The sequence below is a fragment of the Camelus ferus genome, chromosome 2, assembly GCF_009834535.1.
Source record: "Camelus ferus isolate YT-003-E chromosome 2, BCGSAC_Cfer_1.0, whole genome shotgun sequence".
Taxonomy (NCBI): domain Eukaryota; kingdom Metazoa; phylum Chordata; class Mammalia; order Artiodactyla; family Camelidae; genus Camelus; species Camelus ferus.
This window is the reverse complement of record NC_045697.1, coordinates 98,356,762-98,384,042: the sequence shown is the minus strand read 5'-3', so window position 1 is coordinate 98,384,042 and position 27,281 is coordinate 98,356,762. Positions and strand designations below refer to the sequence as shown.

Genomic DNA, 27,281 nt, shown 5'->3' with positions numbered 1-27,281 from the left:
AGATGGAGAGGTTACTGAACCAGATACCAAACCCATAAGAGGAAAGAGTTTCGTAGAGTGTGCCCTTTCAAGAGATGAGTAGTGATCTTCAATTAAGGCATCAGCCACCTCCAGTGAACCTTATAGGGAAGCAGCCAGGGAGATGCATGCTCTTCTTCTCCTTTCTTCCTTTCTCTGATTTCCTGTTAGGTCTTCGCATTGGCCAGAGGGCACTGGAGCACTGCTGATGTGGTCCAAGAAGGGAAGAGTAAAGGTGAAAAGCACGTCTCCACTAAATGGAAGACATACTGCCCACCAACCTAATCTACCGAATGAGTACAGAGTCAATCAAATAGACTTTTACTTTCTTGATAACACTCAGCTGAGACCAGCTGTGCTGCAAGAATGGTAGTTTAGAGCAAGTGGGCATGTCTAGAAGGACAGGCTTCTGTGCAAGGATTAGATGTGGCCAGAAGACAGCACAAGGGGTCAGGATGACTTGGTAGCCGGGGGAAAGCCTTTGTCTGGATGGACAAAGGATAAGGCTTGAGGTGGGAGAGCAAAAAGGATGCTGTACATGTTTTGTAGTTGGAAAAAGCACTACAGAATCCACTCCCCTAATTTGACTATGGGAGAGACTGAGACTCAGAGAGGTTATGGGTAAATTCGAGGTCACATGCGAGTTATTGCAGAGTCAGAGTACAAATCAAGTCCATTAACTTGCTGCCCACTCAACTTTTCTCTGTTGCACCCTGTCTCCTAAACAAATATCACCAACTTAACATTTTGCCAAGGCTTCTCTTGATAGCGGCTCCTTTATGTATTAGCTACATTTTTCTTCTTTTTTTTCCAAACTGAAGTATAGTTGATTTACAATATTATATTAGTTTCAGGTGTACAGCATAGTGATTCAATATTTTTATAGAATATACTCCATTTAAAGTTATTTCAAAATAATGGCTATATTTCTCTGTGCTGTACAATATATCCTTGTTGCATATCAATTTTATACATAGTAGTTTGTATCTCTTAAGTCCCTACCCCTTTATTGCCCTTTCCCCTTTCCTCTCCCCACTTGTAACCACTAATTTGTTTTTATATCTGTGAATCTGTTTCTGTTTTGTTATATATATTCATTAGTTTTATTTTTTAGATTCCACATATAAGTGATAACATACAGTATTTGTCTTTGTCTGACTTATTTCACTAAGCATAATACTCTCTGGGTCCATCCACATTGTTGCAGATGGCAGAATTTCATTATTTTTATGGCCAAGTAATATTCCATTGTGTGTGTGTATATATATACACACACCACATCTTCTTTATGCATTCATTTGTTGATGGACACTCAGGTTGCTTCCATATCACGGCTGTTGTAAGTAATCCTACTGTTAACATTGGGATGCATATATCTTTTCAGATTAGTGTTTTTGGTTTTTGTTTGTTTGTTTTTTGGATATATACCCAGGAGTGGAATTGCTGGATTGTATGGTAGTTCTGTTTTTTGTTTTTTGAGGAAATTCCATACTGTTTTCCATAGTGGCTTAGCTACATTTTGAATGCCATTTCCTGTGTTTCAGGCAGAAAACTATATGAAAGTATACTTGGAAGCTACCTAATGCTCATTATATATATCTATTTATCTCTCTCTGTGTCTATCCATCTGTCTATCATCTATCTATCAGTCATCTATCAGCACTGTGGTAGGTGTCAGGATACTTATAAGGGAAATGATAGTCATGGTGTCTGCCCTCAAGTGTTTTACCGACTGCACTGACTCATGTATGGCTTTGACCATCACTCTCTGTTTTCTGAGGCATTTTTCTTGGTTTTGGTGAGAGTCTGCTCCTTAGTCTTCTCCTGGTCCTCTGGTACTCCTTCCTCATGGAACCCTGTCCTTGATTCTTTCTTTGGTTTCTGTGATGCCATCTGGTTTTTTTCTCCTGCTTTGCTTTTACACTTGTTCACTGCTCCCTCTCATTCTGTTTGTGGGTCTGAATGTTGGTGTTTCCTGAGATGTGTTCATAGGCCTTTTCTCTATGGATTCCTTACCTGAGACGAGGTGATCTTCCAGAAAGGAATTGGGCACAAAACCTCCAGTTTGCTGAACTTAACATTGACTGATCTCGAAAAACTGTGAATGCGGAGGAGTGAGACATCTCTAAGTGATGTGTGTGCTTCTGAGATAAAAACAGAAAGCACAGTGACATCCGAAAGCACAGACTATGCTGGGAGCTCCTCTATCTGATAATTACTGTTAGAATGCATTCAAATCTCCCTTTGGAGCCAAAATGTCCTCTGAAAAATCATAATGGCCACAAAACCTTGGACCTCATGAAAATTTAGAAACGGAAAATAGAGATAGTGAAGAAATGACCTGAGGTGGAGAAAATAGAACCTTAAACAAAATTATAAATTATGCATTAAAATAAGTTAAATATGAAATTGAAGTTCTACCATATTCCATGCTGAGCTGTGGACAAATACCAGTTCAGCTCAGTAATAAATGAGGATGTGTTTTTGGCACATGACTTTTGTCCTAGAGGTACAGAGGTATGCCATGTAAGTTAGTTACTGAATGAATAAGTTAAGACAGAAAGATGAGGTCATAGTCAGTTTGTTTATTCATATTGGAATATTTTCCACCTGTTTTCTCCTTTCTGATGTTTCAGAGTACACACGGTGATTTGAATTCCAAGATTTTTGATACAAGAAGGCTGGTAGTGACATTTTACACAAAGAATCAAGCTTTGAGAAACTGAAATCTTACAATAAACCTCTATCATCATATAACATAAGCAGATATTCAATGCGTGTTCTCTGGTGGAATATACAATTACACATACAGTGTGGGAACAGCAGAGCAGACAATACCCCTGGAGCCAGCTCTGTATGCTTGTCTAGCTGGAACCTCACTTTTTTTTTTTTTTTTTTCCAGCCTTTTTGACGCCATAGTTTTCCTGGATTTGCTTCCAAGAAAGGAGGCTGTCTTTGCCAAGCTATGAGACTTTAAAGAAGATTACCAAGCTTAGCTGCCATTTTAGGATTCAGACATTCATTCCATGCTGTATTACCTAGGGAGAGGGGGAAAAAACGAGACAGACTTTTCATGTCCATAAAGTACAATGGGCATTAAAGCTAACGGACAGAAGGAGAGATTTGGGCTGTGGACTCGCCTTGTGCGGGACAGACGACATACCTTTTCATTGTGTCTTTGCTGATGGAGAGGCAGTGACTGAATGCTCCCCCAGGAGTGGGGCATGATTACCACCCCTGGCCTCATCGGGGTCAAGATATAAAAGTGGGTGCTTAGAAGAGTCAGCAGGTCTGATTAATATCCTCTAGGTGGTACTTATGAGGCATTTTGGGCTCGTCAAATGGCTAATGATAAAGTACATGGTGCAATTTGTGTTTCTACTGCAGGCCAATTAAGAAGGGGGAGAGAGAATGGTAAGTAAAACATGTCCTTGCAAAGTAGAAACAAGAGTCATAAGCAGCAGGAGGAGGGGAAAAAAAAAGATACACAGAAAAGAAATAGGCAGCTACTTAAAGCAGTTAAAAGGGTCAAGCATCTCATGTCTTCTTGTCCACCCCCTGCCAGAAAAGTCCCTTTTCCTGCTGGTTTGTCGGGCAGTAGAGATTTTCAAAGGGGAATAATTGTGTGGTAACATATGTTCATCCAGACATAGACTGGTGAGTTTAAAATCAAATAGTATTTTTTAAAAAGCTGTTTGAAGAGGAAATGATGTTTCTCGCCATCCTTATCAGAGTTCTATAAGGCTTGCATTTTCTGGTTTTGTGATTTAGCCTTCCCTCCTAGATCTGTTTCTATTCTGCCTTTATAAAGCCAGAGAGAAACGCTTTCAGAAAACTTTTATCATTTGATTATTATGTTTTTCCAGCTTCACTGAGGGCAAGTTTTTGAGTGTGGGTTTATAAAAACTCACCACCTCTGTAATGTTGGGGGTGTACCACTCATTCCACGGAATTCTTTTGGGGCATGTCCTGACCAGGCTGCTTCTTCACTTACTATTATTTTCTTTAGGTGCCTGGGATTGCTGGAGACAATAAGGAGTAAGGAGAGAGCCGGAGGAAGGGAAGGAGAGATAAAATGAGAAATATATCAGGCATTATTTAATACAGTAAGGGGAGAGAGAGGAAGGAGGAAGGGTAGAAGCAGGAATCAATGGAAAATGTTAGTAATCTGAACAACCAAGAATAATATCTTGCTACTTAAAACAAATGATAGGAAACAAATTCATCAGTACTGCTGACTGTCCGTGGTTAGGAGGGGCAGAGAACCAGAGAGGGTAAATATGCCAAGTGTATGAATATCCAAATGAATTCAGTCACTTAGGATGTAATGATTGCTCCTGAGACAGGGGGAAAAAGTAGAAGAAAATTTGTAGGTGATTTAAGCCCTAACTGCTACTATTGGAAAAAAAGAGGGGTGAAATAGAGGTAGGAATACGGGTGAAATATCAATTTCTGGTTGGCCATTTAAAGTCACTGGAATTCCCTGGCTATTTTCTCATCCATCTTTTTTTCTCTATCCATTCTATTTTGACTTTACTTTTTCAAAGACAGTTTTGAGCTTTATCTTTTTAACTGATTCTAAAAATGCAGCCCAAGTCTCAGCCCTATTCCTTCCTGCCCCAAGGATCCCAGTTCTGTAGTCCTTGGGGGCAAGTGGTATGTGTCTCACATCCCTTTCTGTGTTGTGCCCCCGACATCTGTTTGCCTGAGTCGTCCTCAACCCTGGGTTCTTATGGGTGAAAAAGAGTGGCCGCGTGAACAGTGAGAGGGGTTAAGTGTGAGCTACTCCTGTGACCTTGCTCTCAGGTTATCTCAGAGCTAATCCACAATTGTTAGCAAGCAGGAGCAAAACCACACAATCCACCTAACCTCTTCTGTAAATTCATTGAAGTCCTGTCGTTTCCCCTCTTAAGGCCTCCAACCATAGTGTCATGAAAGGTTCACTTGAAACCCCTCTGAATTCTTGAGACAACATTCTGTCACCCTTTGTGTCAGCAACAGGCACCCAGAAGTCTTTAAACTGGTGGCTGGATGCAAGACTGTTTAGGGATCAAGACTCAGGGAACATCCCGGAAAATACAGCCCTTGGGCTGCTCTCATTACTTTTTACTCTGTTTGAGCAAAGGGAAGAGGTGTCTCTAAAACATTTTAGCCAATTCACAAATTTGAATTCTACAAATTTCACCAGTGATTGCCCATTTCTAATACACATTATGCTCATTAACAACCCATTAATTTCCCCTATGAAAACCCATTTCTGAAATTCAGTATGCTAATTAGCAAAACCATTTCTTGTTCATTAGGGATGTGGATTACAGAAGGGCTTTTAGTAATCGCCTCCGGAGTGTGGTCTTTCTGATAAAATGCTAGCTGACCGCCCCAGAGCGTGGATTCTTGATTAGAACAATTGTCTCCTTCTAGGGAATAGCCTAAACTATAAAGAAAAAAAAAATGCACATCTATAGTATACTATATTCGCTACAGTATTTAGTAAGTTACAGATAAGATAGCACATGTCAATATACATCTTTATATTTTAAGTTTAATGGCTGTATGGCATTAATTGTGTGTGTGCCACAATAACTAATTCCCTTTTGTTGGATGTTTAGGTTGGAACATCCTTATTTTCACTTCTTTGTATGGTTTCTTCCTTAAAATGAATTCCTAGAAATGGAATTGCTGGGTCAAAGTTATGTATGTTTAAATTTTGATACGTGTTGCTAACTGCTTTCCAGAAGGGATTATCTTGATTTAGATGGAGGGCATGTGAGAATGTGAATTTTCTTAGGCACCCATCAATATTTGGTATTGTCATTATTTTTAATCTTTGCCAATCTTGGTCACCTCAGTCAGAGTCATGGCCTTAAATTCCACCCATATGCTGATGATTCCCAAATGCTCATCTCTAGTTCAGAAATGGAAGAGAGTATTGAAATTTACCTTGTAGATCTGGCAGACTGTTTGACATCTCCACTTGAAATTTTAGTATCTAAATCTGTTTCACTCATGGCTTTCCCATCACAGTTCATGGCTACTCCACACTTCTCATTGCTCAGACCAAAACCCCTGATGCCCTCTGACTCAGTGTTCAGACACCACATCCAATCCTCTGCCCTCACATGGCCCAAGTCACTGCCACCTCTCACCTGGATCAGTGCAATAGTCCCCAAACAAGCGGTCCTACTTCCAGGAGGGTCTAGTCTCAACATGGAAGCTAGCGTGGTTCTGATAAGTTGTGAGATAATATCACCCCCTAGTCAAACCCTCCAATGCCATCCCATCATCCCATTCATTGTAAAATCCTGAATCCTTGCAATGGTCGTCAGGACCTAGGTGATATGGCCTCCCTCCCACCTATTTCCACTCTTACCCTTGTTTTCTCCCCTTCTGGCCATACTGGCCACGTTGCTTACACATCAGGCAGCTCCTGCCTCAGGACTTCATGCTGGCTCTAAGCTCTGTCTGGATCACTAGCCTGGCTCTATAGGGAGACCTTCCCCAATGATCCCATTTAAAATGCCACCTGTCCCACCTTTCAATATCCCTTGTCCCCTTTTCCCAGCTTTACCTTATTTCATAGCACTTTCCCAGTATATGATGTAGTTTACTTATTCATCTTCTTTACTGCTTATCTGGACCCAATGAAATGTAAATGTCACAAGGATAGGACTTTCTTTCTGCTTTCTTTATCCTGGGTTTCCTAGCTCTTAGTGTAATCCTTGTCACATAATTGGGCACTTGGCAAAAGTTTGCTGAGGAAGTGAATGCAGGAATCTGATAGTTAAAAAATTAAACTTCATTTTGATTTACATTTTTTGATTACCAGTGGGAGAAATTTGAATAATCTTCTTCTACAGAAGGCCTTTCTGAGCTTAATACTCAGTTCACAGAGCATGAAGGGAAAAAAATGATAGTTTGACTGATTACAAATTTAAAACTTCTGCAGAGAAAAACATCCTTACTGCGAACAGGACTGGCAAATAGGAAATCTATTTGCAATATGTAGTTTGGAAAAAAAGGTTAATAACCCCAAAACACAAAGAGTGCTTACAAATCAATAAAAAAGATGAATGTAGGAATAGAAAAATGAAGAACTGGCCATTCAGTTCTCCTTCATTTCTCCTTAATTTTCTCCTTCATTCAAGACAAGAAATACAAAGCAGTATCTGAAAAATGTTTATCATCACTTCACTTTTTCTTTTTTTGTGGGGGGGGTGTGTGGGGAGGGAGGTAATTAGGTTTATTTACTTACCTATTTTTAATTAATTAATTTATTTTTAATGGAGGTACTGGGGATTGAACCCAGGATCTCATGCATGCTAAGCATGCGCTCTACCACTGAGCTATAATATCCTACCCCCCACTTAACTTTTTCTTAAATGTACTTGCTTTGTTTTTTTTTGTACTTGCTTTAAATCAGAAAGAATTTTCATTTCCTCTTGCTTTCAGTGTCATCTTCCCTGAATTTAATTTCCAAGAAACTTTCTTATTTTCTTTAACAACCCCAGTGTATTGCCAACTGTTTTTTCCCTTAGCAAATAGAGCCCCATATCCTGTCTCCCTCAGTTTTGCAATTGCCTCCCCACCTTCACACTCCTTGTCCCCCAAAATACTCTATTATCATGGGCAAAACTCCCTCCCCAGAGCTATACTGCTAGGCACAATGCTTTCCTTTACAATCGAGAAAGAATTGGCATGTGGGGACCAATGCTATGCTTGTATATTTAGTAGCAGTTCTATTACAAATATTTTGAATCACACAAAATGTGCAGATTTGCTATTTCAACAACGATAAAGACCTGCTTGACTTGCCTCGCATTTAATGGGCAAACGTGCCAGGAATGCTGATTGAAGATATTTGGCTGTGGAGTTTCCCAAGCTTGTTTTGCACAAAGTTTGTCAATTTATGCTCTGAAATTATTTTTCTTTCGTGCATGCCCAACGCAGTGCCCTTGTCTCATTTTGGAATGAGCATTGTGTCTTATCTCGAAATGTGTGTCTCCAAAGATGAGGAGAGATGAAATGGGAGTGCATCATTAACCAGGAAACGCAGGAGTGGAAATAAGTAGCAAGCACAACCAGCATAGACTACTAAACGAAGATGGTTTTGAGACTTTGATAATGAGAGAATCCTCTGGCAAACACCCACTCTCCACTCTAATTGGACCGGCCCAATATTCCCAGAAGAAAAGTGTGGTAAACAGAATAGCACTGCCACCTCCCTCCCCGTTTCTAATCCCCAGAACCAGTGAATCTGTTATTTCACTCGGCAAGGGGACTCTGAGATGTGATTGTATTAAGGATCTTCCAATGGGGGAGATTATCCTGGCTAATCCTGGTGGGGCCCATGCAATCACCAGGGTCCTTTTAAGTGAAAGAGGAAGGCAGGGGAGTCAGAATCAGGAAAGCAGAGATGGGAGTGATGGGGTCACTGGGGGCCGCCTGCCAAGGCATGCAGGCCACCTCTAGAAGCTGGAAAAGGCAGGGAAACAGATTCTCCTTTGAGCCTCTGTCAGGAACACAGGTCTGCCAACACCTTGGTGTTAGTCCTGTAAGACCTCTTTTGAACATCTGACCTCTTGAACTTTAAGATAAATTTGTGTTGTTTGAAGGTACTAAATCTGGGGTGATTTGTTACATCAGGAAGAGGAAATTGATACAAAGAGGATCAATCCTCTTCCCTTATTTCCCTGCTAATGCTCATCTCTCGCAGGGATATCTGGGAGGTGTGGTGGGAAGTAGGGCCCCTGTCAGGTGTACCTTCCATTCGAGATCACAGCGTGAGGGCCACAGCTCTCAGGTCTGGTTGCACAGCAGAAGCACCTGTGGACCTTTTTAAAACTCTAGTTGCCCAACTCTTCCCCACACCTATTGAATTTCATTCTCCAGCACTGGGAGTCTAGATTTGGGTACTTAATTCTTAGGTTCCAGAGTTGACAGTGAGATTAGGAAACAGGGTCTCTGGCAGTTAGTTGCAGCTGCTGGTGCCTAAGCTTCCCAACCTATAACACAGACCTTCCCAAAGGAGCACCTTCTGAAATAGGTTGGGACATGGGACCCTTTCTTTACTGTAGTGCTTGCACTGGACATGTGTCTCCAGGAGCAACAGGATACAAAGAAACTATAAAGTACTAAAAATAACTGTGCATGTGCAGTTGGGGCCAATTATGAGAAACAAGATACAAAGAGACCAAAAATCCAACCACCATTTCTGAGGTGCAAAAGCAGGGTACTGCACAAAGTCCCTGCACACAACCCCACCAAGGGGGTGGGCAGACCCACTGTTCTGCCCCTACCCTCACCCCATTTAAGGGACCAGCTTGTCCTCTCCCACGCCAGGGAGTGAGCAAGGGAACCTGTTACTTGTTTTTGCTTCCTTGTGCTGCAGCATGAGTCCCAATAAAACCTTGCCTGAATTTTCCTCTGGCCACTTACCAATTTCTATTGATCACAAAATCCAGGAACCTGGGTCAGTAACACCTCTAGTTGGACCGAAAATCCATTGTCCTCACCCCATCAGTCTCTCAGAACAGCCCAGGTGAAACAGCTGAAGAATTTCAAACCTAAACTTCTTCCTGCCACCCTCTGAGAGGAAGTGCGTGTTAAGAGATGCAGGTCACTATTGTCAGGAAGATTCAAGGTTGGCATTTTCTCCATCCTGAGTGCCTGGCTCTGCATTACATTGTTAGTGTTTTTTTGTTTTTTTTTTCATTCTTTTTTTAAAGGAAGGAAATGAAAAAGAACAGAAAAAAAGGGAGTGTTTATGTGCATAAAAAGTTACTTTGTAGGAGGAATCTGACAGTGCTTTTATTCTGAAAAGGAGTGAGCGTTCTATTCAGATTTGTCACTGGTTAAGATCAGTCCAGGACAGAATGCATGGAAAGGATGGTCAAAAAGTTGGCTCCTCATGCTCTTATATGACGTCATGCTCATGTATGACGTCATTGTGCTACAATTAGTTATAGGGAAGGAAAATAGAAAGTTGAGCAGATCATTAAGTCCTAAATAAATTGACCCCTCACTGTTTCAAAGATGCTTCAGGTCAGAGCTGAAGCGGAGGGCTCCTTTTCTTCTCTGTGAATGCCCACGGACTGGGAAGTACAGGGCGATTTCGTTGCTACTCTGTGGTTTCCAGGAGCATTAGAGAGATGAGGTGCCTCATTCCCAGAGGAAACCCAAAAAGGGAAAGTAGAGGTAGCTCCTGGTGCCTGCAGGGAAGGGGCAGGGATGGGGTTCCAGGATGACTTAAGGGTCATGAAGTTATGGATGGTGTCTGGCCAGGGGTCAATGGGGCTTATTTTGTTTGAAAAATTGGCCCAAGCAGTAGACGTGTCTAAGGATGTCTTAGAAGCAAGGCACTGGGAAATTTAGGGTGAGGAAGCACAATCTCACGGTTTTTTTGGTTCAGGAAAAAGGCGGACTGAAATCCTTCTCCTGGATTTGTCACTCACGTTTTCATTTCACTGAAAGCTTTTCTAGACTTTTATTTTTCCTTGATGCAAAACTTTCATTCTTGGATACGTCTTCAAAGAAGGAGAGACATGGAAAAGGAAGTATGAATTTTCTTGGAAGCTCCCAAGATAGGTTACTTATCAAAGTAAATAAATGTGTTATCATTTTCTTCCTTGAGGAAAATAGTATTTATTTGCAGGAGAAAAGGATACATTTGTTGGGTGATGGCTCTGTTACCATGGAGACATACAAATTAAAAAAAAATAAGAAAAATGGTTGGTACAACGTATTGGGGACAGTGAACAGGCAACATATGGAGTGCTGTGGCCGCAGTATGGCGCTGCTGCAACATTTCTCTGGGGCACCTAACCCAGGTTTGGGAGGGTTGTCTCTGGTTTGGGATCATTTTTAGAGCCATCTCAGAACTGGAGTTCTATTCTGGGGCCCTACTCACTCTACAGGTGCTGCCCTAAATTGCTAGAATTCATTTATAAATGCTTTCGCTCACTTATTCTTTTTTTTTTTTTTTCATTCCTTCACTTAGTGTTCTTCAGTGCCTATAGTTCCCAGGCTCTGGACCAAGCACTGGTGAATAAAACAGACACCAACCCTTCCTTTACCAAGCTGATGGGTAGGCGGAAGGTGGGATGGTCTAGAAATAAATAGAACTACCCAGGATAGCGAGGTGAAGGGAGCGGTGGGATCATTCAGCGGGAGGAGGCCTTTCTCTCTCCGGGGGAGGTGCTGACACCTGACTGACGGGAGTGGGATTCAGGGGCGGGGCGTGCGGGGCGTGCGGGGCGTGCGGGGCGTGCGGGGCGTGCGGGGCGTGCGGGGCGTGCGGGGCGTGCGGGGCGTGCGGGCGTGCGGGGCGTGCGGGGCGTGCGTCACGGGCTGAGCGAGCAGCATGGCGTCTGGGCAGGTCCTGAGGTGAGGGAGAACCTTAGGAGGGATGGACGGAAGGTCAGAATGACTGGAGGGGAGACTGGGGGAGCGGGAGACTGGGGCAGACTGTATCCTTCTGAGCTCCCGAGGCTGAGCGGACTTGAAACCGGGCTAGCCCTCCCCGCTCCCGTTAACTCTTCGGTTCTTCTTTGGTCTTCAGTTTGGAGGGACTGAGTGAAGTTTTCTGCAGGAATTTAGGGTTGTCTCTTGTAGGGGATGCTATGATGTGTTGCACATTAACCCTTCCAGGAGTGAAGGACTTAGTTCCGTAGCCACTCGAATGCTGCTGACAGAGAGCTCAGCCCTCAGCTGCCTTTAGGTATTGCTCCTGCCAGAGAGCCTCCTCGCCCGCCCGCTTTCCGGGTGGGCAGCAGCCCGGGACTGAGGAGGAATAGAGGCGTGACCACCTCCCCCCACCTCGGGACTCAGTTTTACCTGTGAGCTTCACCTCAATAACCAGGTCGTCAGAGACCCCTTCTTCAAAATCCTGAGGTGAACCGGCTCCCGGGGTTCCACCAGGTCAAGAGAATGGGTACCCCGTTTGTGTGAGCCACCTGCCTCTCGCTGCCTCCTCAGACCCCTGTCTCCTTATCGGCCTCCCCTCCCCACCTTAAGGGCTGTTGGGAGACAGGGAATCTCAGGGGAGAACTGGTTTTCGGACCCTATCTAGATAATATTTTTAGATTCTTCTGCTCCCTAGTGGCCTGCTTTGGCGGGGCGGGGCGGGGGGGGGGGTGGTCATTGCAAGGATTTTTTTTTTTTAAGGATCAGAGTTTTAAAAACAAAAGCATCTTCCCTAGAAATTTTTGGGAATTGTTTGTACTTGTGCCTGTTTTAAATTAAACTGAGTGTTCAAAACAAAAACAAAAAAAACCAGCAACTCTGAAGGGTCATCCCAGCTCCAGAGCTCCCTGCGGGGTGGGCTGAGGTATTCCTTGGCACTGGTTTGCTGCCCAGCGCCTGCCTCTGTCCACTCGTGTTTCCTTCCTGCCTTGTACCAGTGGCGATCCCAAGAGCACCTCTTGTCAAATGTCCTCTCTCAAAGTTGATTTCCCCAGGAACCTAACTTGGACACCCTTTAAATTCACCCCTGTGAGAACAGAATACAAGTATATGAACATCATTTGGTAAAGACAGACCGACTCTCAGGAAAGTGAGCATTTGGTTATAACCTGACAAAATTTCTCAGTGAGAAGGAGGGTGGTTCAGACATGGGTAGAGAGAACAAAGAGGATCACAGAAATCTCCCCACGTTAAAGTCTTGTCCAAGGAGGAGGAAGCCTCAGCCCATTGAATTTAGGTCTCATTCCCAAGGCCGTCCCTACTGGGGAACTAGACTCGCTGATAAGCTGTCCTCATGAGATGCCATTAAACCTGCATCTAAGGACACATATTCTGGTTCCATGTTCACCAATCCTTTCCTGGTTATGGGCTGACTTCCTGTAGGTCAGGGTAAGGGGAGATGGAGGTGTAGAGTGTTCCATTGTGGCAGATCAATTTTTGTTGGAAATTAATGCTTTGGAATTCTGGCTTTATACATGATCCTTATTCCTCGTCTACCTCTGAGGTAGACCTAGGTCCACTCTTTCTATAGTGATGAAATTAAACCTCTGGCTGGAGGGACCTGGTCTCTGTGAAGATAGTCAGCTGACCTTTCCTGGAAGTAACACACTAACTCACTGCGCACTGAGTAAGCTGGCTTTTTTTTTTTTTTAAGTCCACACCCATGTTTCTGGAATCTGTTTGGACTGATCTGTGCTTTGCATTATAGGCTTGAAATTTGCCTGGCTGGCTTTTATTAAACTGGTGCATGAAAGGTATTTTAAGTATGATTTATATGTAGGGGATGTGGCTATCATAATCTAATGGAGCTTCTCTGATTTTGGGGGGTGGGGGGGTTGGGTAGTGTAAGAAGCAGTTTAGAGCAAACAGCATATCAGAGTGATGGGTGAGGGGGCTGAGGGCCAGTTCAGCCATGCTTGAATTCTGGATCTGCTGTTGAGTAGCTGTGTGGCTTGGGAAGATTACTTCCCAGTGCTGAGCTTCAACCTCCTCATCAGGTTGTTGGGGACTGGTGTAAGGGAAGTGCTCAGGATGGAGCCTGGCATGTGAAAGCACTCAGTACGTGAAAGCTAATATTATTACAGAAAAAAGGCACCATGAAAGTCATTCATATTCCAGTCATTTCCGCGGTGCTTCATAAGCTTTGTTTCAGGAATCTTGTAGACTTTTTAAGCCCTAAAATAAATAAAACCTCAATGCTCCCATTCCAAAGAGATTTTCAATGTCTCTTATGACAAATAGCAGTAAAACAGATCTCTTAATACATCCCCAGGTAGGAGAGTCAGGTCTGACTGCAGGGCTGGGGCGGTAGCATCTGTGATTGTCAGTCGCCAGCAGCTGGGAGGACTCTGGCAAATGTGCAAACGTGGTAAGTTCGTGGCACGTGCCACCATTTTCCCTCTCCGTCTCTCCCCCATTGCATTTTTTAAAGTAATGCAGTTAATTTTCATGAGCACTTTCAGCCCAAATTAGATCTTATATTGTAAACACTGCAGAAACTGAGAAAGATCTTGTTAACAACAGCAAATTACTCAACTCCCAGAAATCTGAATCAGACCCACAGAATTCAAACTTAGACCAAGTCTATGCCTACCGAATTCATCCCAGTTCATTTCTGCAGGATTAAAGTAAATGCAGGCGTTCTGAGCAGCCAGTGCAGCTATGACCAGGGCATCTAATTGCAGCCGCCTTTAAACCTTAAGCAGGTCAATGCAGGCACGATGATCTCAGGGATAATTTGTCTTTTATGTGCTTCTCTGGTGTGATATATAATCCCTTGCTGAAAAGGGTCCTTGTCAGCTTCTGTTCCCAAGTGTAATAGAATAAGGAATTGGAAACTAGGTGATTCTTGGTATCTCTTTCGTTCTGCATAATGTGGACCAAGGGATGGGCCCACCTCTGTTAAGATGGCAATGGGAGCGTTTGACCCATAAATGATTCTAGATTTTCGTTGTGCTGTTATTGGGTTCAATTTGCATGTGCAGGTGCTCCTGAAATCTTGCCGCACTAAAATGACACTGTGCAATAGCCAGAGAGCTATTTTCCACTCTGCATCTTAAGTCCTACTTTTCCCTGCTCACTCTGGAGATAGCTAAGCACCTCAAATGGGGTGGAGTAAAGAGATCTGAAGAGGTCATCATTGTGCTGTCTTGAGATGCAGGAGGCAGGGAGTGTGAAGAACTCATTTTCTCTGTGTCGGAGCGTATTAGAGTCCTCTGCTAAAGTGCAGATGGTCAGGGGTTCAGCCGGGGTTTATAGGAAAACACATAGCTTAGCAGATATGGCAACCCCTGCTCTAAATATTTCAGGTGTGTGTTAATAATGGGCAGGGTTTCTGCCCTTTTGACTTTATAGTCTGTTGCCTTTGCCCACTCCTCATCCCCCTCCATCCCCATCCCAGGCTGCTTGTAGACTTGAACCCTTAGGGACTTGGGATGCTTCCAATAGAAAAAGTGTGGGGAGCCTTAGTTGGGTGCCATGGTTTGGTGTAGCTTAGGAAAAATCTCTCCCTAAGCCATGAGTTTCTCCTCTCCCCCTGCTCAGTATCCAGGGTTGCATCACTGATGTCCATCCATGCAACTCTGTGCTGGAATGTAGCAGGACCAGGCAGCGTGAGCCCCTACCCCCTTGTGAATGTGAATCTGTATGTCCCAGCTCCTTCCTCCTGATGGGTAGGATGCATTTTCGAACCTTAGCTGCCCTTTCTCCTCAGCATCCTTTATCTCTCTCAAGGCCGCATTGCACAAGTACCTCCTCCTGTTCTGAAATCCATTTACTTCCATTTTCTCTTCCTGACCTCCCTCCCTCCACTTTCCTTTCTTTTTTAATCATCCTATAACTCAGGTAGACAAATAGCCTACATGTACCCTATTATGTAAGTAAATATGAGGGTCTACTAAAAAGGTCAGCAATTGTGAAGAAATTAATGACAAAGCTTCAGGGAGGAGAGGGACCTTGAGCTTCTTTTAATAGCATGGGAGGGATGGGGTTGGTTGATGGACAGAGGGAGAATATCCTGCATTGATGAAGATGGTCCAGGGTTAGAGTCCAAGAGGTCTGGTCTTGTCTCGTGGCCTCCACAGTTATTTAGCTTTGTGGCCTTGGAAAACCACTCCAGTTCTCAAAAGACTCAGGCTTCTCTCCTGTAAAATGGGTAGACTCATACCCCACTTCCACTACTGTGGAAGTGACAAATAAGTAAACAAGCATCTAATGACAACTTATTATGAACCACGAAGGGTGCAGATAGAATCATGGTGTCGGGGTTTTTCACAGACTGGTCAGAGAAGTTTCCTGATAACTTGGTAATGTCATCATAGCTCCTGGCAGAGGGTAAAATGAACTCTTAGTAGTTTATTTTATCCAAGGGACACTTGCAAGAGGAGTGGAGAATTGGGGGCAAGCTGTGTGAGAAAAGCAAATCTGGTGGAAAGAGGAACTGCCGTAGCTGTGGACTTTCCTGCTTTCCCATCACGCCCTTTTTCTTTCTAAAGAAGTACATTCTCAGAGAAGTACATTCTCTTATAAGCTTCAGGAGGGAGAGGAGGAATTTGCTCTGGAATTTGCTGATTTCTCATGTGTCCTTGGCCAGGACACACTCTCTAGCCCCTCAGTCTGTGGTCCACCATGGTGACGAGGGGGGAAGGACACCTGGCAAACATCTGGACCTTGGACAGAGTGCAGCCAGTGCAGGGGAATTATTAATAAGATGGTCACCGGGCTTTGAATTCCTGGAGCACTTTCTCTCCAATGCTCGGAGGAGAGGTGTTCATAGGTTTTGTCATTATTTTCTCTCCGGAGAAAAAAAGGAACACAAAGGCATTGAAAGCATTTGCTAGAAATTTCATGGCTAGAAGCAGCCAGGCTTTTCATGCAGGTCCCTGTCACCTGTTCAGGACGTGGACCACCTGGCCGTTTGTTTCGGGGGCATATTTGGATGCCACCTCCCTCTCCTCTGGCTGCTCCCTTCTCATCCAGGTACCGCCAGCCTGTCCCCCGAAGGTCTTATGTGGGCTTGTCAGCTCCCCACCAGGGTCAGATAGAGCTGTGCTGTCTTCTTACGACAGTCAGAGGACTGGAAAGCAAGATGGAGAGATTTTTCTCAGCAGCCGCACCTTCTTAATCATGAAATTCACTTAATATAAGGAAGTCAGAGGTCAGATGTTTTAAAAGGCCAATCTCTGGTTCAGCCCAGGCTGTAACCAAGGCGTCTGGTTCAAAGAGGAGGGAAAATGTATTTTTTGGAGGGTTTAGGGGAACCAAGCTAGGAAAGGGTGAGTGTCGAGGATTTTCCACTGGATTTCCTGAGAGACCTTGTACGAATGAGGTGGATGAGTCCTTTGGTCAAAAGTGGGTGAGAAGCAGAGAATAATTTCTTATGTTTATTGACTATTTATACATTGTTTTTATTTACTGATTATTCATATCTTTTGCCAATTTTCCTGTTGGATTGTTGATATTTTTCTAATTGATTTGCAAGAGCCTTTCAAATACTGTAATAACAATTATTTGTTACATATGTTGCAAGTATTTTCTTTAAGTTGCTTGTGTCTCTTTAATATTATGTAGGGTATCTTTTACTTAATATAGAATTAAAAATTTTATGTATTCAGATTAGTCGGTCTCTTCTCATGGTTTCTGGATTTTGTATGTCAATTAAGAATATCTTCCTTATTGGAATAAAAATAATTCTCTTAAAAAAAAAAGTGGGCGTAGCAATTACCCAAAGACCTGAACAGGGTGCCCGGGGCCTGCGCCTCAGGTGAAAGGTAGGAGGACAGAGCAAAGGCTCACTCAGCAGATGATTATTATTTCTGCATTTGGTTAAAAATTGACAAACTAATTGCTGAGCCCATTGTCAGAAAACTGGCCACCCATTAGAGATGATTGTAAGCTAATTTCTCCCCATTATTCCTAATGAGATGGACATGGCCTCCTCTTTGGTACTCACTGCTTTGAGAGAAAGCAGGGTTTTGTCTCTCCCTCAGAGCTGGGTGGAGGTGTCTGCTTCACCGGCCCTGCCCTGGGCTGCAGGCAGGGTGCAGCTTTCCCCTCCCCACCTGAGCCCCGAGACAGGGTCTGTTTGTCTGATTGCTTGAGTACATCCCTTGCTGCTTCTTCATTGTCCACCTCCTCTCCCTTCCAAACACCATTCTTGCTCCTGCCAGCTCTCAAGACACCCTTAATCTCAAAACCAAGAAATCAAAGTGGTTAGAGAAACACAACCTAAACTCTTTGGAAAGTGAAACTTTACCAAAAAGTAAAGCTTCTAGGAGTTTAATATTTCAGGGGTGCTTGGGGAAGACCATAATATCCTTCAAGAAACAGAGTATTTCCCACATTCAAATATCAGAGTCAGTACCTGTGCATCGGTGGAGCGTCCAGGACCTTGGTTGTAAAAGAGAAGGATATCTGATAGCTCTTCGCACTGGGACATTACATCCTGGCATCTTCTTCCTCAGCGGCCTAGGAAGAGTCCACAGTTATGAGTTCAGTCTAAAGGCAGGGCTGCCCACAGCAAGTCAGACACCTGGTTTCCCCTCTCAGGTGGAGGCCTGGTCATCGTCTTGCCTCGTGGCAGGAGGTACGCACTCCAGGATGACTTCCCCTCACGCTCATCTCTTTCGTGGTCTTTGAGGTCTGGGATGCACGCATCTCTTCTGTTTTTTGCAACAAAATAACTTCTGATTCATCTGGTAGAAGTGCATATCAGGAAGTCCATTTTAGTGGGGCTTTCTCCCTCCCTAAAAAACCCTGTTTTTGCAGGCTCACAGACATGGAAAACAAACCTATGGTTACCAAAGGGGAAAGGATAGGGGGAGGGATAAATTAGGAGTTTGGGATTAGCAGATAAACACCACTGTATATAAAATAGATAAACAACGAGGACCTACTATAGAGCATAGGGAACTATATTCAATATCTCATAATAACCTATAATGGAAAAGAATCTGAAAAAGAATGTGTATATATATATATGTATAACTGAATCATTATGCTGTACACCTGAAAGTAACATGCAAATCAACTATACTTCAAATAAAACAAACAAAAACCTGTTTCTGAGACTCATGGACATAGAAAACAAACTTATGGTTATGAGAAGGGAAGAGGGGGATAAATTAGGAGTTTGGGGTTAGCAGATACTAACTACTACGTACAAAACAAATAAACAACAAGGTCCTGCTGTATAGCACAGGGAACTAGGTTCAGTATCTTGTAATAACCTATAATGAAAAAAGAACCTGAAAAAGAATGTTTGTATGCATAACTGAATCACTATGCTGTCCACCAGAAATTAACACAACATTGTAAATCAACTATACTTCAATAAATTAAAAAAAAAAACCCAAAAGCAAACAAAAGAAGAAACCTGTTTCTGGGTCAATTGCCCGCCCTTTGTTAATGATGAGAATCAGAGGAAATGATAAAATTACCAAAATATGTGCCGAGCCAGTTCATGTGAGCAGGTCTCATCATTCCAGTGCCCTCTGTGATGAATCCTGAATGAGTTTTACTTTGAAAAATAAAATGTTCAGTGTTAATTTGTTCGTCTGCTGGTAGTTGGCACCTGTGGGCAAAGTCTGTGTTGGATTCTGATTATGCTCGGGAATATCACGGACTTTGACTATTTGGCCATCACTATGTTGTCAATTTTCAAAACCTGGAGAATGGTGGTGAGGATTACTTTAAAAGGGGCTTGGAGACTGGATCCCTGCTGCTGCTGAAACAAATCACCACAAACTTAGCAGCTTACACAATCACAAATGTATTATTCTGTAATTCTGGAGGTCTGAAGTCCAAAATGGGTCTCACGGGGCTGAAGTCAAGTGTCAGCAGGGCTGCGTCCCCTGAATTCCTTGAGTGGGGGCCCCTTCCATCTTCAAGGCCAGCAATCACATCACCCCTCCCTCTGCTTCTACCATGACAGCTCCTTCTTTGAACAACTCCCCTGCTTCCCTTTTAGAGTTACCCTTGTGTTTACATTGACTCCACCAGATTATCCAGGATAATCTTCCCAACTCAAGGCCCCTTGACTTAATCACATCTGCAGAGTCCTCTTCGCCACAGAAGACAACATATTCACAGATTCCAAGGATCAGGGCTGTGGATATTTTTGGGGGGCCATTATTCTGCCGACTGAAGTAACAAAGGGCAAAAGCAGCCTAGAGAATCCATTTTTATAAATAAGCAATACCAGTACACTTTTGGATTCCTTTTTTTTTCCTTTGGCTCGAAACAGTTGTCCCATACAGGCTTGAAAATGGCAAAAACATTAATTGAATTTCTGTTTGACTGTGTTCTTCGTGATTTATTTCATGTGTATGGAAGTATAGTAGCTTTGTAGGATGAAAAATTTGCTTTCTAATCTTCTTTTAAAGGTCAAGTGGCAACAAGAACTAGTTTTAAATGCAAGTTACCCACATGGAGCAATTAAGGAGAGATAGAAAGTGGTATGGATTTTAAAATGTGACATGGGCCAGATACAAATGGAAAATTGACAAAGACATTAGCTAATTTAGGAAAATTCAAATCCTACCTCTGGGAGAATACTTGGATTCATAGATATTTATTGTAATTCATTAAAAAAAAAAACAAACCCTTCTCTCTTCCAAACTGTTTTATCGTTAAATTTGCAATTTACTTCTCTTTGCAGCCAGACATAAACACTAACAGCCACCCTCTGAGGTAAATTCTTGTCCTCAGCCTCTCTGCTGTCTAGTGGGTGGTCGTGACTTAGAAACCACTTCAGCAGACGTATTGAAATTCTATATTAAGTTAAAGGATTCTCCAGAATATTCGATCTCTCTCAGAACAAACAGACCTGACATGGCCCCAGTAACCCTCCTCAGAATCACCCCAAAGGCTCTTTTCTTCTTTTTCTTTTTTATTGAATGAAAGATTCTTTCAATGCTATAGTGCTTTACAATTTTCAGAAGTTTCACACACATGATTTCGTATAATCCCATAGTATCTCTTCTTTCCCCTACCCCTGTATTATCCCACCAACGCCCCGTCCCCACTGGTAACCACTAGTTTGTTCTCTGTATCTGTAAGTCTGCTGCTTTTTTGTGTTATTCACCAGTTTTTTATATTTTTTAGATTCTGTATTTAAGTGCTATTATCATACAGTATTTGTCTTTGGCTTATTTTACTTAGCACAATGCCCTCCAAATCCATTCCTGTTGCTGCAAATGGCAAAATTTTGCTTTTTGTGGCTGAGTAATATTCCATTGTGTATATATATACCACATCCCTCCATTCATCTTTTGATGGACATTTTGGTTGCTTCCATATCTTGGCTATTGTAAATAGTGCTGCTGTGAACATTGAGGTGCATGTGTCTTTTCAAATTAGTTTTTTGTTTTTTCAGATCTACACCCAGGAGTGGAATTCCTGGGTCATATGGTAGTCCTATTTTTAGCTTTTAGAGAAACCCGCATCCTGTTTTCCACAGTGGCTGCACTGATTTATATTCCTACCAACACCGTGTGAAGGCTACCTTTTCTTCACATCCTCCAAAAGGCTCGTTCATGCTTTTAGACCTTCCCCTGCAGCTTGCACTCTTGGCCACCAAGGGCTTGACCATTGGGGTCATTCTAGATTTCCCCATCAGCCTTCTCGCCCTGCAGTGCAAGTGTGAGGGAGATTCCTCTTCATAACTAGTTTCCCGGGCAAGTCCAGCCCCGTGGAGCTGAGATGCTGCCCTCCCCACACATGGGCTGTGATGCTTGGAAGATCTGGCTCTTTCTTCTGGTGACTGAGAGCTGGCTGAGGGGATGGTCCGCAGAGCTGGTAGACCCTCTTGAAGCCTCATGCAGGTCCTGTGGGCCAAGACACAACCCTTTTCCATCTCTTGCTGTCCCCTCCTGTGTCTCCTCAGGCAGTCAGGGGGAACAATGAAATACAACCTGTTGGTCCTGGCCCCTGTCCGAGGGCTGCAGCCTGCGTGGGCTGGCACCTCAGCCTGGGCTTGGCAGGACCAGTGCACACTCCATCCTTACCACAGCCTGGAACTGGCTCCAGTGACAAGTGGCCACAAAATCATGACAGAGAGAGGCCAAGAACTCTGGCTCTGGGGAAAGGAGGGAAGCAGGAACAGCACCAGGGGCGGCCAGGTGGTTCACAAGGGGCAAAAGATGGAGAAGTGCTTGTTGCTTGGATTTTTGTTTGTTTCCTTTTCTTTTTTGTTTGCTTTTGTCAGGTCCCTCTATGAGGGCAGAGAGCTGTGTGGTCCTCTCAAGGCTGTCTCATTAAGAATGTTTCTGCTTAATTAATCATTTTGTGCTACTTACTGATGGGACTTTTTGAAAGAATGGCTTTGGGGTAAGAAGTAACAGCTAGAGATGATCACCAGCAACAACCAAGTGATATTTATGCTTTGGGTGGGCTGTTATCATTGTTTCCTGGTTGGAGAGTGCCTTGCACTGCCAGGTGAGAGCCTGTAATTTTGTAGAAAATCCAGGAAATATATTAACTGATAAATGCAATTTTGGGGGGTTATTCTGTAGCTTTATAATGTTTGTGAGTTCTGGAATAGGAGAATCTTAACGAAAATGATTTTTTTTTAATTAAAATTTAGTCAGTGGTTCCCAAAGTTTAGTGTGTACCTCTTACCAAGAAGCTTGGTAGAATGCAGACTTGTAGATCCTATACCCAGAGTTTCAGATTTAATAGGTTTTAATTGGGCCCCCAAATTTTCGTTTTTAACAATCCCCCAGGTTACTCTGATGCAGGTGGTTGAGTCATGGTTTGAAGAGAAGGGGGTTATATAATACTTGACCTTGGCTAATCATGGCCGGACGAATTCTCTACTCACTCTGCCTCACATATTGTCATATAATGTAATTTTCTCTAAGATAGCAGTTGTGTTTTCATGCAGTTCAGGAACGCTGCCTCTGATAGTGCAGTGTATCACCTGCATTGTTATTTTCGGAGCTTTCAGTCTCAGGTTTATTCCCGGTACAAAGATTGAAGGATGATCTGAAATCAAATACATTTGTCTGGGAGTTGAATGTCTGTCAGACCCAGGCATTGATTTCCTTGAGCTTGAGTTCTCAGTAAATGTCTTTCCATGGAGAATTCCAATCAGGATTCTAAAGGTTATATGAAATAGGCCTGATTTCTGAGCTTTCTCTGGGGAGATCACTTAATTTATAAGCAGAAAGGGGGTGAAATCCACTCCCCACCACTGCTTGTTTTGAAATCAGCACGCAGTTCCTATTTTAGAAAAAAATGCTGTGTTGATTACTAGTGTGAACTAGGCTAAGCAAGACAACATCTCTGTGCAGAGAATCTTTAAGGGTGAAATATTTGCACTTTGGAGGATAAAAAGATAGCAAAATGAAATCTAGGCAGAACTGAAGGGAAATTTGCCTTGGGGAGCAGCTGTTTCGACAGGTGCTCTTATGTTGTTCTATCACCAGGGGGCAGCATTGCACTTCGGTTGGAAAAAGGTCTCTGTGGCATGCAGCCCTTTAAAAGAAAATATATCCAAGTGAGCAAAGCTAAAAACCAGAACATTAGCAAGAACCAGAAAACCAACAATACAGAACCAAAACTCTCTTTGTTATAACGTACCATCTTTGCTTTTCTTGGTGTACAGAGTTTAATATTGTAGTTTTAAGACTCTCTGGGGCATACTTTATTGGTCCATTGATACACACTTAAGGGTTGTAGATAATGCAGTGAGATTATTTTTCCTTTTTCCCTTTTTGTTTGGCTCTCCCATCTTACCTCACTGTCCATGTCTTGCTGCCAAGCACCTACTCCCCTACCTCCTTCCCTCCAGGAAGAGACAGACCTGGAGGCTGGCTGTACCTTGGCATTGCTGGTCATTTTGTGGGACTGGTAGATGTGTAGTGAGCTGACTGGAAAACTCCTTCCCTTCTCCTTCTTGGTATGAAATTAGGCTCACAATTTGCACAATTCTGGCAAGTTCCTGGGGATCACAGTTACTTTTACCCACCCACACAGACACACTTTTACAAGAGTCAACAAAATGAATAGATGCTCACATTTTGCATCTTTAAAATTTCATGTGACTACTGGATAGTGTGGGTGAATGAAAAATGAATCCAACTGTTGGCTTGAGGAAATGTAAGTTCCACCAGTACATGGACTGTGTCTGCTTGTTCACGATGTATCCCAAGTTCTTAGAATGTGCCGCATGTGGAAGGCACTCAATAAATTTGTTGAGTGAATGAATGAATTTAAACATGTGTGCTGTGATGGTCCCTCCCCACCTCCTGGTTTTGCTTTTGAGCAATGATTCTCTCTGGGGCTGAGGCCAGGGTGGGTACCTGCCTGCCTTGGTTTCCTTCCTTGTCTCAGTCTTTGTTTTATTTCTCAGCTCATCGAATTACGAGAGCTGAGAGCTTCTTGAAGGAAAATTCTAAGACTCATCCTCCAAGAATAACTCTGTTTCTCTGAAATTTGCTTGTAAAGTTGCACACACTTACAGTGTGAATGCCACCATCTTTGGGAGGGGGCTCACAGAGGCTAAGTTTGAAGGTAACTTTCTACTGATGCTCTTCTATAAGGAAGCCTTTCTATTTTTGCTTCCTCCTCCTTTTTCTTACAGTGCAAGAAACAGGCAGGTTGGGAAACTTGACTTTGAACAGGAGCACAAGTATGCGCAGGGCAGGGAATAACAGGCACTGTGAAGATTAATTACCCTCGTTGGAATCTAACTTGACTGGGCAAGGTGAGACAGTTCAATTATTTAATCACGTTGGCGCTGTTGGCTTCCGAGGCCTTGAGTACTGGGATAGCCCTCCCTTCCAACTTAATTTATGAGGAATTGCTTCTCAACTCTCTGCTCCCGGTTGGACCCTCGGGCAGAGGAAAAGGAGCAATCGATTTGGGAAGGAGATGCTCCCGTCTCTGCCTCCTCCCAGGCTGTGTCTGCAGTGAATTCTCAGTGCTTCTGTTGGAGACTTGCTGCCGGGCAGTAGTATCTCTCCTGCCCCTGTTGGGCTGCTCCCCTCCTTGTGTACTGAATGCTTTTTCCCTGGCACACGTAAGTTTGTAAGGCTTTATTCTGGCTTGAGAATGGTTACGCTCTGAGCTACAGGTCAGAGCACGCCATTGGATCAGAACATAGTAGACCAACGGGGATTTGCTGTGTTGATAAAGACATTCTGTACCAGCCCTGGCCAATATGGCAGACACTGGCCCAGTGTGGCTGTTAGCATTTGGAGTGTGGCTGGTTCCATGAAATTACTACATCTTTAATTTAAATTAATTTAAAGTTAAAGAGTTACCTATGGCTAGTGGCTACTGTATTGGACATTGAGAAATCCAGCTGCACCCATGATGCACGGGGACGATGTGTCCTTTCATGAATGCTTTTTGTTGTTATAATAGAGCTTGACTGTGGCACTATCATACAGAAGGGCTGGTTTGCACCCCAGTTCCTCTGTTTCTGCCCTCTTGTTTGTCACCACACCCCACTGGTGCATGTGACTTGGCCATGTCATCAGCATCCAAGAAGGGATAGAGAATGGAGTTGGACACATTCTACCATTATTCCTTGTTTCCTGGTGGGGTGAAAGATCTTAATCACCATGGAAAGTGCATTCTCTCAAAACAAAATGAGTTAGACGGGCATGTTGTCTCCAGACGCTTAGGGATTGCATCTCAATGGACTTCTGCCGTGGCGATGCCTCCTGCTTGGCAATATGGCCTGGCAGTCAAGTGCTCTGTTCAGTGTAGATTTTCAAAGTTGGTCAGAGATTTAATGCATATATAAGACCAGTTGACAGTTTGTTAAGATAAGCCCTTAAAAAAATGGCCTTAGGGTCCAAATGTCTATAGTCTGAACTTGACTCGATAAGAAAGGGAGAGGTCACATATCACGTAGGTAAAAACGGAAGACAGTGACTCAGGAACTGCAGTTCCCTCGATCAGAGTTAATGACTTCCAGTCTTCCCCATCCTCTGGCATCCAGCTGCACCCGAGCTGGTCAACTCGTGACTCTCCTGCTGCCTCCACCACGGTGACACTCGGGCTTGTGTACTTCATGTTCTAGGTGCTAAAATTATACAAATAGAGAAAAGAAAAAAAAGTCTGTGAAACTCTTCTCTCAGTTCCTGTGGTTTACACTTGCTAGTTAATTTGAACCTTTATGTTGGTCTCTCAGAGTGACAGGAACAGCAGCCAATCTGCTGTTGTACAAGCAAGTGCGTACAGCCTAGCTGCTAACACCGTGAAAAATGTCCCCAGAAATGCTGCTTGTGGAGAGGGTTCTTTAAATTAAGCAAGATTTGTAAAGAGCCCATTTACTGCCTGACTTAGAGCTAAATCCTGTGGCAGAATGGAATCAGAGGCTAGCTGCCAGTGAACAGAAAACAGCTTGAGTACCAAACCGTGAGCCTGTGAGTGGCAGGGAAAGGAGTGATGTTAGAACAGAAGGCGTCCTGAGGTCTGAATGGAAAGAAAAAAATAAAAACAGAAGGAAGCAGCTGCAGGCCATGTGCAGAGAGGTGGCCCAGGAAAGTTGGGGTGCAGACAATGAAGAATGAGAAAGAAGGAGACCTCATAGGGGAGAAGGAGGGAGAGGAAGGAAAAGAGACATTTTCTGCCTTTTTTTTTCTTTTTTTGCTTTGTATCATTAAAGGTATGTGGCTGAATATCAAGTCATTTCAACAGACAGCAAGACGGTAGCCAGTCACCAGGCAAAACTGCCTCCCAGTCTAGGTAATGGGTGTGAATAAACAAGCAAGCAATCGAACAAATTCCACCCATATATCCTTGTACTCTGCTCTTTCTAGGTTACATTTGCTTTTAATTGGAGATTTTTTTTCTCAGTTATTCCCATATAGTTGATTTCAAATCTCTTGGAGAAGAATTTAGATGGTGATGTGAAGGTGGGTTTCCCTACAGCCAGTCCACTTCCCTGAGCCTCCTGTCCAAACATAGTCCGTCCCCATTTTCTCCACAAATGAAGACACCAGGACTGATTGAGATCTAACCACAAAATGTTAACCTACCTTGTATCTTGGGACTCTCACTTCCGTGGGCTCTGGAACCTCCTGGGGGGCTTATTAAGAATGTAGTTGCCTGGAACCCAGCCCTCAAAGGTTCGGGTTCTCAAGGGCCAAACAGCATCTGTAAGAGAAACCCAGGCTGGGGAATTTTGAGAAACGGGGTAGAGCCATAAAATGTAAACATTTTTGAGCTTAGAGGATGAAGCAATCTAATTTGATGCTAGTTAAAATTTCCCAAAAAAGAGAGTTTCATGGAATGACTTCTGTACACATGATTGGAAGTTAAGGATAAAGGAACTAGAGGATGGTTTCTTTTTCTCCCACCATAGTTCCTGGTCTAATAAAGTTCTCTTTTTCTTTCCACTCAATTACTGAAAGAAGACCGAATTCCAAATCTATGTGCTCATAGATTATTTTGGCATCTGGCTTGGGGTTTCATCCGTCCTTTTAGCGGGGGCCCTTTCTGAGTCCCCCAGGCCTCCTTGTCAGCTCCTACCACATTCCATATGTCCAGAGGGCCAGCCTCTGCCCAGGGCAACTGAGGGAGGGGACTTGTGATATTAGAGTCAGACAGACAGAGTCTCAGCCCGCTCGGCCACTTACTTCCTCTGTGACTGTGGGAAGATGACTCTCTCAGCCTCAGTTCCCTCTGTTGATAAAATGGATGTAATGATTATTCCCACTGATTTCTGAAATGAGATAGGGTACAAAAAGTGCTTGGCAGGGTAAGTGTCCCATAAACTTGACCACCCAGTGGGGCTTCCCTCCTCTTGTCTAGCGGAGAACTGTCTGCCCTCCCTGATGTTTTCCCTA

General features: G+C 43.4%; 1 long non-coding RNA gene across 1 annotated transcript in view; it reads left to right on the top strand.

Annotated features, from left to right (window-relative positions):
- The window catches only part of LOC106730643, a 68,976-nt gene that overhangs the window by 17,156 nt on the left and 24,539 nt on the right, over window positions 1-27,281 (top strand). The window contains exon 2 of the long non-coding RNA XR_004313817.1: window positions 13,751-13,846. This is a non-coding gene — a long non-coding RNA (uncharacterized LOC106730643). The remainder of the gene's footprint in view (window positions 1-13,750; window positions 13,847-27,281) is intronic.